The following is a 15468-nucleotide window of genomic DNA, read 5'->3' on the forward strand; positions in this document are numbered from 1 at the left end:
CATTAGAAGAGGTGACCATGAACCATTCTTAGTTGAACTGTAAACTGTAAGTTGACTAAAACTGTCAAAACTGAATTTCACAGTTCAACAATATCATGTTTACAGTTGAACTGTAAACTTCACAGCCAATATTATTAAACACTGGAAGAGGTGACCATGAACTTCATAGTAACATGAGAGTTCACAGTTGTACTCATGGTCGAACTGTAAAGGTGGCAGTAGAACTATGAACTATTATGGTTCAACTGTAAACTTAACAGTTTTACTGTAAAACTTCACAAAAAGAATGACAAAGTGTAAAACATGACTGGTTACCAATTAACATAGCTACACCTGCTGTCCAAATTTGCTTTGTATTGTATTCTAGCTGCATTACTCAATTTCATCCCATTGATGCTCTTTATGGCAAAAAAAAAGTCAAAACGTTTATAGAGATTTATTGGTATTTCTGCCTATTTCTGAACACTCCTAAAACTGTTAATTGTTGACAAATTTGTCTGTAGAGCTTCAGAGCTGACATATCAAATACGCAAGTTCAAATCTCAGGGGGTTCCTCATGACCGCACACGTGTTGGAGTGGTTCATGTGATAGTCATGGCGTTTTTTGGTCAGAAGTGGGTCAGATAATTGGATACACCTAGATTGGGAGGAGAATTGGGGAAAACTGTCTGAAGTTCAGAGTTTTAAAATGTAGGTAAAACCTCGCTAATTAAGAGAGTTACATGTTTTAATTACAAAATAAATAATTAAGTGATTACGGAATAGCCTACATATGTATGAAATGGCTGCTCGGTTGGCGCAGTGGTGAGCGAAAGGTAGGAAACACCCTAGACAGGTTGCCATTCCATCACAGGGCAAAACACACACACATACACACACAGGGAAATTTTAGTATCTCCAATTAGCCTGACTGCATGTCTTTGGACTGTAAGAGGAAACCAGATTACCCGGAGGCAACCCACACAGGCACAGGGAGAACACGAAAGGACCTTGACTGCTCCTCCTGGGAGTCAAACCCAAAACCTTCTTGTGTGAAGCGACAGCTACTTTGTCACCATATTAATAGGGCAGTTGTAGCTTAGCGGTTAGGGTGCTGGACTTGTAGACAAAAGGTCGCTTGTTCAGGCCCCACCACTGCCAGGTTGCCACTGCTGGGCCCTTGAGCAAGGCCCTTAACCATTAGATTGTATACTGTCATAGTACTGTAAGTCGCTTTGGATAATAGCGTCAGCTAATGCTGAAAATGTAAATGTAAATTAATAATAATAACAATAATACAATAATAAACTGTTTTTTTAATAAGATACATAAATATGGACGTGTTTTATCCGTGTGTCCACATACTTTTGGCTCCACGTTGCACAGTTGCATTTGAAGCTGAAATACACAGAAATAATGGACAGTCACGGTGGATGATCAGCATCAGCACGTCACAGCGTTCAGGTAAGCTTTAATGCGTAAGAGCCACCCCCCTCCCCCACGGGAGCGCGCGCGTCGTGATCTCCTCTCGTGGATGCGAAGAGCCACACGCACGCACACGCACGGACGCGCGCACACACGCTCACACACCGGGGTCACCTTCTGTAAATCCTCTGCGACGGAGGAGCTGCGCGCTTCCTACAGCACCGCGCAAAAAACCCGCATCCAGTCGGTAAGAAACGGTTTATTATGGTTATTTATTATCGTTAAAGACGCATCTGCTGCGCGGTTCTCGGTTCGGTGCTGTTTGTGTTTGTGTTCTTGCTCGCTGGGCTTCGATCTGGTTTGTTTTGCTTGTGCATGATCGGCAGATGAATTCAGTTTTACTGCAGATCCAGATCCAAACATCTTCTCAGTTAAAATAAACGCGCAGCGTGTATAATGCTGTTATTATAAATAGATTTATTATCATGATTAAATGCGGGTTCTCGTTGTTCCTCGCTGCGATTGGCTGGTTTGTGCGCCGAGTATAAACACCAGGACGGTTTATTTCAGCTGCAGTGCACAAACAACAACACAACCAAAGCAAAGGAGGAAAATGGATCCAACATGACACAAATATAACAAGTTCTACACTGTAATGTGTTCAAGCTTCATTACTGAATAAAATAATTGCTTAAGAGGACATATTGGGACCAAGTATCTATTCAACCATCCATCCATCCATTCAATCATCATCCACCTGTCAGTTCTCACCAATACACCTGCCAATTCATCTATGTATTCAGACCCATCTATTCATTTGTCTATTCTTTCATCCATCCACTCACCCATCATTTTATACATCCATCTATCCATCTGTCCATCCACCTGTCAGTACAGTCACCCATACACCCATCTGTCAATTTATTAATGTATCCATCCCATCAATTGATCTGTCCACTCATCCATCCACTCATCCATCCACTCATCCATCCATCCCTTCATCCACCTGTCAGTACTCTTACCAATACTCCAGTCGATTCATCTACGTATTCATCCCATCTATTTATTTGTCCATCCATCCATCCATCCATCCATCCATCCATCCATCCATCATCTACCTGTACACTACTCTCACCAGTACACCAGTCAATTAATCTATGTATTCATCCCATCTATTTGTTCATCCATCCATCCATCTGCTTGTCAGTACACTCACCTATCTGTCTGTCTGTCTGTCTGTCTGTCTGTCTGTCTGTCTGTCTGTCTGTCTGTCTGTCTGTCTGTCTATCTATCTATCTATCTATCTATCTATCTATCTATCTATCTATCTATCTATCTATCTATCTATCTATCTAATCAACCTTAATATAAATACAGCAATTGGAACAAAAATGTCAATACAAATCCAAATCCCGGAAAACTTGGGACATTTTATCCCATTTTATAAAATGCTATAAAAACCAGAACCAATTTACATAATTGACAAAGGTACAAGAAAAGGTCTCATTCTGTATGCGCTGAATCGTAACGTATGTGGATTCGTAGACACAGAGTGCATGTGCTTGACTGGCCTGCCTGCAGTCCAGCTCTGTGTCCTATTAAAAGTAGGGCGTATCATGAAGGGTGACCACGGGCAGTTGAGCAGCCGAGATTTCCCACAGATCATTGCAGTATTTTTACTGTGTGAATTACGGGTTGTTATTGATTAGTCTTGTACTCGTCCTGTATGTATATCACAGCAAGGAAACTGATTATAAATAATGTACTTGAATGTATTACTGATATCCTGAAGTAAACTTGTACACGATGCTCTGAGACCGGTGCTGGCGTCCTCTCTTGAGCTTCCCTGTGTAAGCTGGAAGTAGTTCGGTGGGTGGTGGTGCTGTCCACGGTACTGATGTCAATATCGACGTCTCTGCATGAACTGGACTCTCTGTCAGCAGGGTTTCCACTAATGAGCTGCAGGGAGACAGAATAAGGAGCGTGAAGAGAGCTTAATGCAGGAAAAATAACGTCCAGGGATCTTCGTTTCATTTAAGTGGCTGTTAGGAAAGAAACGATATGACAGATTGGTTGTGTGATAGATGTATAACCTAACATTGCAGTTTATATTATTTGGTAATAGTAAGTTATTTGATCTTAGCTTTTACCTGCTTCTCTGCTAGACGTGTAAAGTTGTGGGTCACTATCCATGATGTGTTCCCACCGTGTGCCCAGTGTTTTGGGATGGGCCTGGACCTACCTCATTGTTTACTAAGATAAACTGATTACTGAAGATGAATGACTGAAAAAAATAACCTCTCCTTTCAATACATTTAACATCCTGGAGTTTAGCACCATCACACAGCTACCAACTGCTTCAAAATATGCACCAACACAACTAAATTAAATAAAATATACAGGTGTAAGTATCCAAATGACATTATTAGTTGTTTCTTCAGCAAAAAAGAAAATATAATAAATAATTATTTGAGCTTTATCTTGGTCATGGTCACAGTCACGCACACTCACACCTAGGGCAATTTCCTGATTGCAAGTCTTTGGACTGTGGGAGGAAACCCACACAGACACGGGGAGAACATGCAAATTCCACAGAGAAAGGACCCTGGCCTCCCTAGTAGGGTTTCCTCACAGATAGTGAATCTAGGAAATAGGGTGCATCTATTTTAGTCCAGCTAATTTCATGAATAAATTAAATGAAATAAATGTAAATAAATTCTATATCTAACACAGAGCTCTTTTGTCACCTTAAATTCAGCAACAAAAATGCATCTTATTTGCTGGGTTTGGTCAGAACACCCCGGCAGCCCTGGCAGCTCCATAAATTACAGTCCCTCATCTTCTTTTCTCTGTCTCCGTCAGAAATGCAACTTTGACTAAAATATTTCATCCCAAACCCTTGAAATCTTTTCAGACAGTCCAAGGATGAGTGGGTGTGTTGCCACGATTTGCTGCCAGATTGCTAACAGAATCCCACTGCCCATCACTTTGTTTTTAAAGCATTTTCTCCTATTTTCACCCAATTTAGGGAAGAACGCCACGTAGGCGCCTGCCTTTTGCTTTTCTTTGCGTTCTATTCCTGGGATTTATTTCTGGTTTGAGACCTGGGCCTTGTAGAACAGCCCTGTCACTATAAATAATATTACATCTATTACCTTATTGTTATAGCACTCCCCTCCCCCTAATCCAGTCATATCCAATTACCAGACTGACGTGTGTGTTTATGCTTAGCGCCCAGTTCGTCTGATGAATTAACCAATAAAATGACTGGGTCAGTGTCTTGCCTGTGGTCAGTGTCTGTGAGGAATTCTTGCCCGTGGTCACTGTCTGTGAGGAATTCTTGGCTGTGGTCAGTGTCTGTGAGGAAGTCCTGGAGTCGTGGAGCCATAGCTTTACCAATACACGGCTACCAACTGGCTTGAGACTTGGGCCTTCCTAAATCTGGTTGCTGATGAAGAATCAGACGACGCGGGCTAACATCGTAGAACAGCCCAGTCACTATAAAAAATACTACATCTATTACCTTATTGTTATTGCATTCCCCTCCCCCCAATTTCCTCCTAATCTAGTCATATTCAATTACAGACGTCGTGTGTGTTTATGCTTTGTGCCCAGTTCACCTGATGAATTGACCAATAAAACGACTGGGTCAGTGTCATTGAGGAATTCCTGCCTGTGGTCAGTGTCTGTGAGGAATTCTTGTCTGTGGTCACTGTCTGTGAGGAATTCTTGCTTGTGGTCAGTGTCTGTGAGGAATTCTTGCCTGTGGTCAGTGTCTGTGAGGAAGTCTTGCCTGTGGTCAGTGTCTGTGAGGAATTCCTGCCTGTGGTCAGTGTCTGTCAGGAAGTCTTGCCTGTGGTCAGTGTCTGTGAGGAAGTCTTGCCTGTGGTCAGTGTCTGTGAGGAATTCCTGCCTGTGGTCAGTGTCTGTGAGGAAGTCTTGCCTGTGGTCAGTGTCTGTGAGGAAGTCTTGCCTGTGGTCAGTGTCTGTGAGGAATTCTTGCTTGTGGTCAGTGTCTGTGAGGAATTCTTGCTTGTGGTCAGTGTCTGTGAGGAATTCTTGCCTGTGGTCAGTGTCTGTGAGGAAGTCTTGCCTGTGGTCAGTGTCTGTGAGGAATTCCTGCCTGTGGTCAGTGTCTGTCAGGAAGTCTTGCCTGTGGTCAGTGTCTGTGAGGAAGTCTTGCCTGTGGTCAGTGTCTGTGAGGGATTCTTGCCTGTGGTCAGTGTCTGTGAGGAATTCCTGCCTGTGGTCAGTGTCTGTGAGGAAGTCCTGGAGGTTGGTACCAACATGAGCCATAGCTTTACCATTATAAGATTACCAACTGGCTTGAGACCTGGGCCTTCCCAAATCTGGTTGCTGATGAAGAATCAGACGACGCGGGCTAACATCATAGAACAACCGTGTAACTATTTAAATATTACATCTATTACCTTATTGTTACTGCATTCCCCTCCCCCAGTTTCCTCCTAATCTAGTCATATCCAATTACCAGACTGACGTGTGTGTTTATGCTTCGTGCCCAGTTCACCTGATGAATTGACCAATAAAACGACTGAAAGGATAAATTAATTAGTAATTAAAGGATTTGAGGTTTGGAATGTGTCCCAATGGCACCATAATCGATTCATATTAAGAGCTTTACATCAACTAAGATGTCTTTAAATACATTTATTTAATTGTTGTCTGTGGTCAGTGTCTGTGAGAAATTATTGCCTGTGGTCAGTGTCTGTGAGGGATTCTTGCCTGTGGTCAGTATCTGTGAGAAATTATTGCCTGTGGTCAGTGTCTGTGAGGAATTCCTGCCTGTGGTCAGTGTCTGTGAGGAGTTCTTGCCTGTGGTCAGTGTCTGTGAGAAATCCTTGCCTGTGGTCAGTGTCTGTGAGGAGTTCTTGCCTGTGGTCAGTGTCTGTGAGGGATTCTTGCCTGTGGTCAGTGTCTGTGAGGGATTCTTGCCTGTGGTCAGTGTCTGTGAGAAATCCTTGCCTGTGGTCAGTGTCTGTGAGGAGTTCTTGCCTGTGGTCAGTGTCTGTGAGGGATTCTTGCCTGTGGTCACTGTCTGTGAGGAATTCTTGCCTGTGGTCAGTCTCTGTGAGAAATTATTGCCTGTGATCAGTGTCTGTGAGGGATTCTTGCCTGTGGTCAGTGTCTGTGAGGGATTCTTGACTGTGGTCAGTGTCTGTGAGGGATTCTTGCCTGTGGTCACTGTCTGTGAGGAATTCTTGCCTGTGGTCAGTGTCTGTGAGGGATTCTTGCCTGTGGTCAGTGTCTGTGAGGGATTCTTGCCTGTGGTCAGTTTCTGTGAGGGATTCTTGCCTGTGGTCAGTGTCTGCGAGGAGTTCTTGCCTGTGGTCAGTGTCTGTGAGGAGTTCTTGCCTGTGGTCAGTGTCTGTGAGGGATTCTTGCCTGTGGTCAGTGTCTGTGAGGGATTCTTGCCTGTGGTCAGTGTCTGTGAGAAATTATTGCCTGTGGTCAGTGTATGTGAGGAGTTCTTGCCTGTGGTCAGTGTCTGTGAGGGATTCTTGCCTGTGGTCAGTGTCTGTGAGAAATTATTGCCTGTGGTCAGTGTCTGTGAGGGATTCTTGCCTGTGGTCAGTGTCTGTGAGGGATTCTTGCCTAGGTGTGAGCAGATGTATGATGCCACGCAACAGACTGGCATCCTGAAACATCCTTTTCTAAGTAAACGTACAAGCAGACGTTGAATCCACCAAACACTGTCAGTACCACTGAAACCCAGAGCTTTGAAGAACTGGGGTTGAGTGTATCTGCAGGGATGAGTTAAAATAGAACAGGATGATGTACAATGACTGACATACAAACGTGAATCAGAATCTCTGGCCCACTTTTTAGTCTGTGATGAGTTTCTGTGCCGCGAATGTCTTCAGATGCACATTTGCACTTGCATTTAAATCGCTGGTTTTAGCTAAAGATGTATCAGGTTACGTCCTAAATCTATCCGATTGCTTGGGTACAAGAGAAGAGAATACGAAGAAAAAGCTAAATAAAGGAGGTAGAAGCTAAATGCAAATCACTACTACTTATGAAAAGCTAAATTATTTATTTTGTAGTGAAGTTGAGTGCTTTTAAATATCTGAATGACTTCTCAGTGTTTGCCCAGGCAGTCCAGGGGGTTTTATGCCTTTTTCCCAATGAATTGGACCCACAACAACCCTGAGTTGGGGTTTCGAATACATCGTATCGAATCTCAGCTCTGCCTTTCCGACTGGGTTGGGTGGCAGCATGAACAATGATTGGCTGTTGTTCAGGGTTATAGGGTAAGAAAGTCGGATCATAGGTCGTCATAACTGGTGCGACTGCGGCCCCTGCTGGCTGACTGATGGCGCCTGCACAGGGCTGAGGAATAATGCTGATGGGGGTGTGGCCCTCCGTACACAGTGCCTGTCAAGTGTATGAACTCGACTCGACTCAGGTGAAAAATGCAGTCTGTACTGACTGTACGTGCCGGAGGGGGCGCATGTCAGTTGAGAGGCGTCCTCAGTCAGCGGGGTAGGGTTGGATGAGGGTATCAGATGAGGGTATCATTAATGGACATACAATTAGGATCCACCAAAGGCTCGGTCTGTACAAGTAAAAATGGGTTGTGGCTCACCAATTCATGAGAGAAGTCAATCAGTTTCGCAAATTCGCAAATAATGTAGGTCTTTTACCATTTACTGCACATAATATTGTGAAAAGATTCTCAGAATCCAAAGGTACTTGACCTTTATGCTTGCAGTAAGCGTTGCCATCATAAAACCATCATGTTACTGTGATAAATATAGTCACATGGATTTGGGAGTACTTTAGAAAACCAGTGTCGCTTAACACAGTCTACCGCTGCACCAAGAAATGCAACCTAAAACTATTAGGCAAAGACAAAAGCGTACATCAACTCTATGCAGAAACGTCACCAAACTCTTTGGGCCAGCGCTTCCCAACCTTTTTTTGCACCACGGACCGGTTTCATTTAAAATATAATTTCTCGGACCGGCGGGGGCGGAGGGACTTACAAATGAGCTTTTTTTTTTGCTGCAACGAGATGCTGCTTTCACCTGGGGGTGATATGAGTCGATAAACACCCGTGTGTTAGATATAAAAGTGTTTTCATGGCTGATGTAGCGATCTGTAATTATTTATTCTTTCTGTGCAGCCCAGTAATAAATGTCCGGTGGTTGGGGACCACTGCTTTAGGCTGTGTCTGTAGGGGAAGGGACAAGAAGGTTCCTCGTTGCTTGGAAAGTGGTTGGTTGGTCACGGATGGCAGTGCGTGGCTCTCAGCACGCAATACTGCGAGACTCCGCCCCTTGTAGGTGAAAAGAAGCGATCGTCATCTGCTCACATGTCTGAGGAGCGACGAGGGAAAGATAAACTCCAGTTGAACTCGACTGGGGAAAAATGCTCAATAAAGAATTGATCCAAAATAAAGAGGAGTTGAATAATGGAGTCGGGGTTCGACAGGTCTGTGTTAACATCATCGTATGATGACGTCCTGCCCAAAATAAGCCTGAATATTCAAACCAAAACACCACAAACTAGAACAGCAAACTGTGATGTTTTTCCCTGCATGAACGAAGTGGCTGCACAAAAACGGCTGTTTAGCAAAGATGAGATGCTGTACAACGTTTTCCCTGTAATATCATTTTAATGGCGACGCTCGGCAGATGTGCTGCTGGCAGATGAGCAGGAACACGAGCACCCGACGCGTTTATGAGAACGTAATGGCACTGTGGAGTCTGGAGACGCTGATTTGATTGGAAAGGACTGATTGAGTGCGTGTGAATGTGCAAGATTGATTATTCTGACCTTTCAGAGAGCTTGTTTTTAAAAACGTGTTTTATTTTTCTCATAGATAAACAAAGCTTAAATATCACACACGTGGCTGCCCTGCCTCTTCCTGCAGAACGATGATATTTAGGAAGACGGCGTGCGATCAGAAGTCACGTTGCTGTTTTCCACTTCATTTCCCAGTAGAGCTCCTGGCACTGTGCACCGCGGCGTCCATTTTAAAGTGTCGCTCGCACCTCGGCGTGTGTGCTGATGCGCCCATCCTCACCCTGACCCACACCTAGACGATGGCGTGAGAGAAACACAACCCTCACCTTCCCATTGCTCATCCCAAAACTGTCAGACCTTAGAAAACACCGGCACAAATCTGGCTGACAGGAATGTACCCAGCATGGCTACAATTCTATAAAGGAATTGATAAGCTTCCAGCATGGCAGCAATAGTTTAGGGAAGGCCCTTTATTGTTCCAGCATGACTGTGCTCCCTGTACACAAAGTGAGCTCTTTATTATAAAGACATCATCATATTAGGATTAATTCAAATGCTAACCGTCAGTGCCTAACCTTACTGGCGCTCTTTTAGCTGAACGGGCAGAAATCCCCACAGACAACTACAAAATCTACTCTGTTTTTACCACAAAAGCTGGTGTTAGGGAGGGTGGGGGAAATTCAACTCCATATTAATACTGATGGCTTTGGACTAGGACGTCAAACAACAACGAGATTGGGTGTTCACTTATATTGTACAGCATGTCCAAAAGTATTTGGACACCTGATTGTGAGCTTGTCAGACGTTCTATTTAAAAAACAAATACTAATACTAATACTAACAGAAGGATTCTGAGAAGGTTTCTCACAAATTTTTGATGCATGTATGTGGGAATTTGTGCCCATTTAGTCAAAAGATTTGTATGGCTGGGGGCTGACGTTGATCGAGAAAGCCCCAGTTGATGTTCCGGTTCATTCCAGAGCTATCAAGAGGTCAAGACACTGGAGTTTCTTTAAACAGAGCCTTTTTTCATGACTTTATAGAGCTTGCTTTATGCAGGAACAGAAAAGGGCCTTCCCTAAACTGTTGGAACTAAGCATATCGTTTCATTTACATATTAAAATTATATTGATTTATTACACCTGTCAGCAACTGTCTTTGATGCGTGTATGTTAGTCAAAAGATCTGTATGGCTGGGGGCTGACGGTGATCGAGAAAGCTTCAGTTGGGGCTTAGGTCAGGACTCTGGAGGTGCAGGACACTGGAGTTTGTTTAAACCGAGCCTTGATTCATGTCTTTATAGAGTTCGCTTTGTGCTGAAACAGGTAAAGGCCCTCCCTAAACTGTTAAAAGCATATAATCTCATTTACATATTAAAATTATATTGATTTATTACACCTGTTAGCAACTGTTGTGGCTGAAAAAGATGAATTTAATAATTAGAAGGGCTGACCCAATACTTTTGTCCATATAGTGCACTTGGTTATGTGATGTAAGAGTCAATCAGGATGTTGTTGGAGATGCTGAGACTAAATGTGCAGTTTATTTTATCCATTTTTAACAAAATAGGAAAATAAAACATTACTAATATTCTGTTATGTAGTAAAACGAGGTGGCGGTGGAAGACGTGTGTTATGTAAGTGTGTGTAGATGAGCAGGGGCGGATTGTTTGGGAACCTAAACCGAACACGTCGCTCATGCAATCTTAACGTCATCGTATTTCTTTTCCTCTCGATCTCTCTCAATTTACGCACAACCAAGAACAAGAAGAAAACCAGTCGCAGCCAATAAAAATCCTGCGCAGATCTGAGTGCAGCTGAAGCTCCACGGTTAATCAAAGCCTCCAGAATTTCCTCTGCTCGGGAGGGAGGGGGGTGTCAGGAAAGCTCGGCCCGTGGATTTACGATGAGAGAGGTGCAGGATGCAGGATGCAGATGAAATGGAGGGACGCTGGTGTTTGAGAGATGTGATGCTTCAGTTGGAGATGTAATTGCGTGCCGTGCGGTTGCAAATGAAGCGACTGTTAATGCAGCAGTGAGTGAACAGATTAACCCCCCGTTCTCTCGCTCGCTCGCTCTATCTCTCTCACTTCTTGCTCTCTCTCTCTCTGAGCCGTGTCCCCGCCACCCGTCCAGCAGGGTCGAGGTTACATAAGCACTGCGCCGCTCCACGTTCTGTACTGCAGCGATGCTGCGAGCTCGTAACCGACCCCTGATTGCTTCTGCTGTCCACGTGGATCTTGCAGTTTTCACACTTTCATCACCTCGTTTTGCACCAGAGCTTCATTTTACCGGTCAGGTACATCTGAGCACGTCTGGACACAGGATACGTTCCTGTGGTGTAACGTTCTCTTATTGCATTCTGGCTGTAGTGTCAGATCACCTTCATACAGCTAGATGTTGGTTTAATTAACCACTTATGTAAAGGAAATTGCATGGACCAGAACTGCTGTGTCTTAATACGGGAGCAACAATCCTTAATAATCATAATAATAAAAAGAATTGAGTTAAACTCAATAATTAGGAGGGGAGATCAGATCAGAAATTATGCACGTGGGATCAGATCTGACGTACGTTTATTATGTACAGAAGGACAGGACGTTCCCACTGATTCACACGACTGTAATCCCGTGTGTTTGCCTGTAATGGTGTTTCCTGGTGAGATCACCTCAATATATCATCAGAATGATAATAAAAAGGCAAAATTCATTAGAATTTATTATTAAATTGAGGCAGAGCACAAAAACTGTGGCTCAGTTCCAGAGTTTAAAGTGGAATTTATGTTAAATAAAAGTGTTTTCAGCACTGAGCAACATTTAAATCTTTTGGATCGTTTCAGTTATTACATTTTTGTTGTGTTTATGCATTTTCACTTTATTTATATTAAATCCCTGTGTCAGACCCAAGATTTATATCTACTCTGTCCATTTAGAGCTCTCTAGTTTCTCTCTGTTTCTCTCCGTTTCTCTGTTTCTGATTCTCCCAGTTTGTTTTTCTCAGTTTCTCTGTGTTTCTGTTTCTCTCAATTTATCTCAATTTCTCTGTTTCTCTGTTTCGTCCAGTTTATTTCTGTTTCTCCCAGTTTCGGTTTTTCTCTGTTTCTGCTTCTCTCTGTTTCTCTGTTTCTGTTTCTCCTAGTTTCTGTTTCTCTGTTTCGGTTTTTCTCTGTTTCTGTTTCTCTCTGTTTCTCTGTTTCTGTTTCTCCTAGTTTCTGTTTCTCTCTGTTTCGGTTTTTCTCTGTTTCTGTTTCTCCCAGTTTCGGTTTTTTTCTGTTTCTGTTTCGTCCAGTTTCTTTCGGTTTCTGTTTTTCTGTTTCTCTCTGTTTCTGTTTCTCTCAATTTATCTAAATTTCTCTGTTTCTCTGTGTTTCTGTTTCTCTCTATTTTTCTGTTTCTTTCTGTCTGTGTTTCTGTTTCTCTGTGTTTCTGTTTCTCTGTGTTTCTGTTTTTCTCTGTTTCAGTTTTACTCTGTTTCTGTTTCTCTGTGTTTCTGTTTCTCTGTGTTTCTGTTTTTCTCTGTTTCTGTTTCTCTGTGTTTCTGTTTCTCTGTGTTTCTGTTTCTCTCTGTTTTTCTGTTTCTCTCTGTGTTTCTGTTTCTCTCTGTTTCTCTGTGTTTCTGTTTCTCTCCGTTTCTGTTTTTCTCTTTTTTTTCCTTTTTTTTTTCTTCTCTGTGTTTGTTTCTCTCTGTTTTTCTTTCTCCCTGTTTCTGTTTCTCTCTGTGTTTCTGTTTCTCTGTGTTTCTGTATCTCTCCGTTTCTCTGTGTTTCTGTTTCTCGCCGTTTCGGTTTCTCTCTGTTTGTTTCTCTGTGTTTGTTTCTCTCTGTTTTTCTTTCTCCCTGTTTCTGTTTCTCTCTCTGTTTCTGTTTCTCTCTGTTTCTCTGTGTTTCTGTTTCTCTCCATTTCTGTTTCTCTCTGTTTGTTTCTCTCTGTTTTTCTTTCTCCCTGTTTCTGTTTCTCTCTGTTTTTCTGTTTCTATGTGTCTGTGTTTCTCTCTGTTTCTGTTTCTTTGTGTCTGTGTTTTTCTCTGTTTCTGTTTTTCTGTGTCTGTGTTTCTCTCGGTTTCTGTTTCTCTCTTTCTGTGTTTCTCTCTGTTTTTCTGTTTCTCTCTGTTTCTCTCCCGGTTTCTCTCTTAATGTTCCTCTCTCACTCATGTAATGTGTGTATGTGCTAAAACAGTACTCAGATTTACCACACTCGTTATGATGGAGCAGGGCTCGGCCTGCTGGTTTTGTGTGTGTGTGTGTATGTAGGCGAGCGCGCGTGTGTTTGTAATGTGTGGGTGTGTATGTGTGAATGATTGCGTGTGTGTTGGTGCTTATATGGTCTGTACGTATCTGGGGAGGTAGTCCGTGTTGCCATGGCGACTGTGAATGGGTTTGGCGGTGTGAGTGGATCAGGATGTGACTGGAATATGGGAGAGAAAAATAATGTGTGTGTGTGGTGTGTGTGTGTGTACATCTGTTTTATGTTTTTCAGTATATGTGGGAAAGAAAACATGGATGATAATAATGCCTGGTGGCTGATTTACGATTTTTTTATTTAGTCATATCCAACTACCTGATCATATTTACAGTGTATCACAAAAGTGAGTACACCCCTCACATTTCTGCAGATATTTAAGTATATCTTTTCATGGGACAACACTGACAAAATGACACTTTGACACAATGAAAAGTAGTCTGTGTGCAGCTTATATAACAGTGTAAATTTATTCTTCCCTCAAAATAACTCAATATACAGCCATTAATGTCTAAACCACCGGCAACAAAAGTGAGTACACCCCTTAGTGAAAGTTCCTGAAGTGTCAATATTTTGTGTGGCCACCATTATTTCCCAGAACTGCCTTAACTCTCCTAGGCATGGAGTTTACCAGAGCTTCACAGGTTGCCACTGGAATGCTTTTCCACTCCTCCATGACGACATCACGGAGCTGGCGGATATTCGAGACTTTGCGCTCCTCCACCTTCCGCTTGAGGATGCCCCAAAGATGTTCTATTGGGTTTAGGTCTGGAGACATGCTTGGCCAGTCCATCACCTTTACCCTCAGTCTCTTCAATAAAGCAGTGGTCGTCTTAGAGGTGTGTTTGGGGTCATTATCATGCTGGAACACTGCCCTGCGACCCAGTTTCCGGAGGGAGGGGATCATGCTCTGCTTCAGTATTTCACAGTACATATTGGAGTTCATGTGTCCCTCAATGAAATTTAACTCCCCAACACCTGCTGCACTCATGCAACCCCAGACCATGGCATTCCCACCACCATGCTTGACTGTAGGCATGACACACTTATCTTTGTACTCCTCACCTGATTGCCGCCACACATGCTTGAGACCATCTGAACCAAACAAATTAATCTTGGTCTCATCAGACCATAGGACATGGTTCCAGTAATCCATGTCCTTTGTTGACATGTCTTCAGCAAACTGTTTGCAGGCTTTCTTGTGTAGAGACTTCAGAAGAGGCTTCCTTCTGGGGTGACAGCCATGCAGACCAATTTGATGTAGTGTGCGGCGTATGGTCTGAGCACTGACAGGCTGACCCCCCACCTTTTCAATCTCTGCAGCAATGCTGACAGCACTCCTGCGCCTATCTTTCAAAGACAGCAGTTGGATGTAACGCTGAGCATGTGCACTCAGCTTCTTTGGACGACCAACGCGAGGTCTGTTCTGAGTGGACCCTGCTCTTTTAAAACGCTGGATGATCTTGGCCACTGTGCTGCAGCTCAGTTTCAGGGTGTTGGCAATCTTCTTGTAGCCTTGGCCATCTTCATGTAGCGCAACAATTCGTCTTTTAAGATCCTCAGAGAGTTCTTTGCCATGAGGTGCCATGTTGGAACTTTCAGTGACCAGTATGAGAGAGTGTGAGAGCTGTACTACTAAATTGAACACACCTGCTCCCTATGCACACCTGAGACCTAGTAACACTAACAAATCACATGACATTTTGGAGGGAAAATGACAAGCAGTGCTCAATTTGGACATTTAGGGGTGTAGTCTCTTAGGGGTGTACTCACTTTTGTTGCCGGTGGTTTAGACATTAATGGCTGTATATTGAGTTATTTTGAGGGAAGAATAAATTTACACTGTTATATAAGCTGCACACAGACTACTTTTCATTGTGTCAAAGTGTCATTTTGTCAGTGTTGTCCCATGAAAAGATATACTTAAATAGCTGCAGAAATGTGAGGGGTGTACTCACTTTTGTGATACACTGTAGCTTCCTCTGGTGCTGCAGACCTTCACTCCTGACCGAGAAGGTTCTTACTAACACACACCCCCTCTACACGTGTGCTTCTTT

General features: G+C 43.2%; 1 protein-coding gene across 1 annotated transcript in view; it reads left to right on the forward strand.

Moving 5' to 3' along the window:
* Positions 1 to 1559: 1559 nt before the first annotated feature.
* Positions 1560 to 15468, forward strand: part of LOC134333977 (protein kinase C and casein kinase substrate in neurons protein 1-like) — a 37303-nt gene continuing 23394 nt past the window's right edge. Inside the window, exon 1 of the mRNA XM_063016155.1 lies at positions 1560 to 1651. The gene's annotated coding sequence lies outside the window, so the exon portion shown is untranslated. The remainder of the gene's footprint in view (positions 1652 to 15468) is intronic.

Source organism: Trichomycterus rosablanca, chromosome 19 (genome assembly GCF_030014385.1).
Source record: "Trichomycterus rosablanca isolate fTriRos1 chromosome 19, fTriRos1.hap1, whole genome shotgun sequence".
Lineage (NCBI taxonomy): Eukaryota > Metazoa > Chordata > Actinopteri > Siluriformes > Trichomycteridae > Trichomycterus > Trichomycterus rosablanca.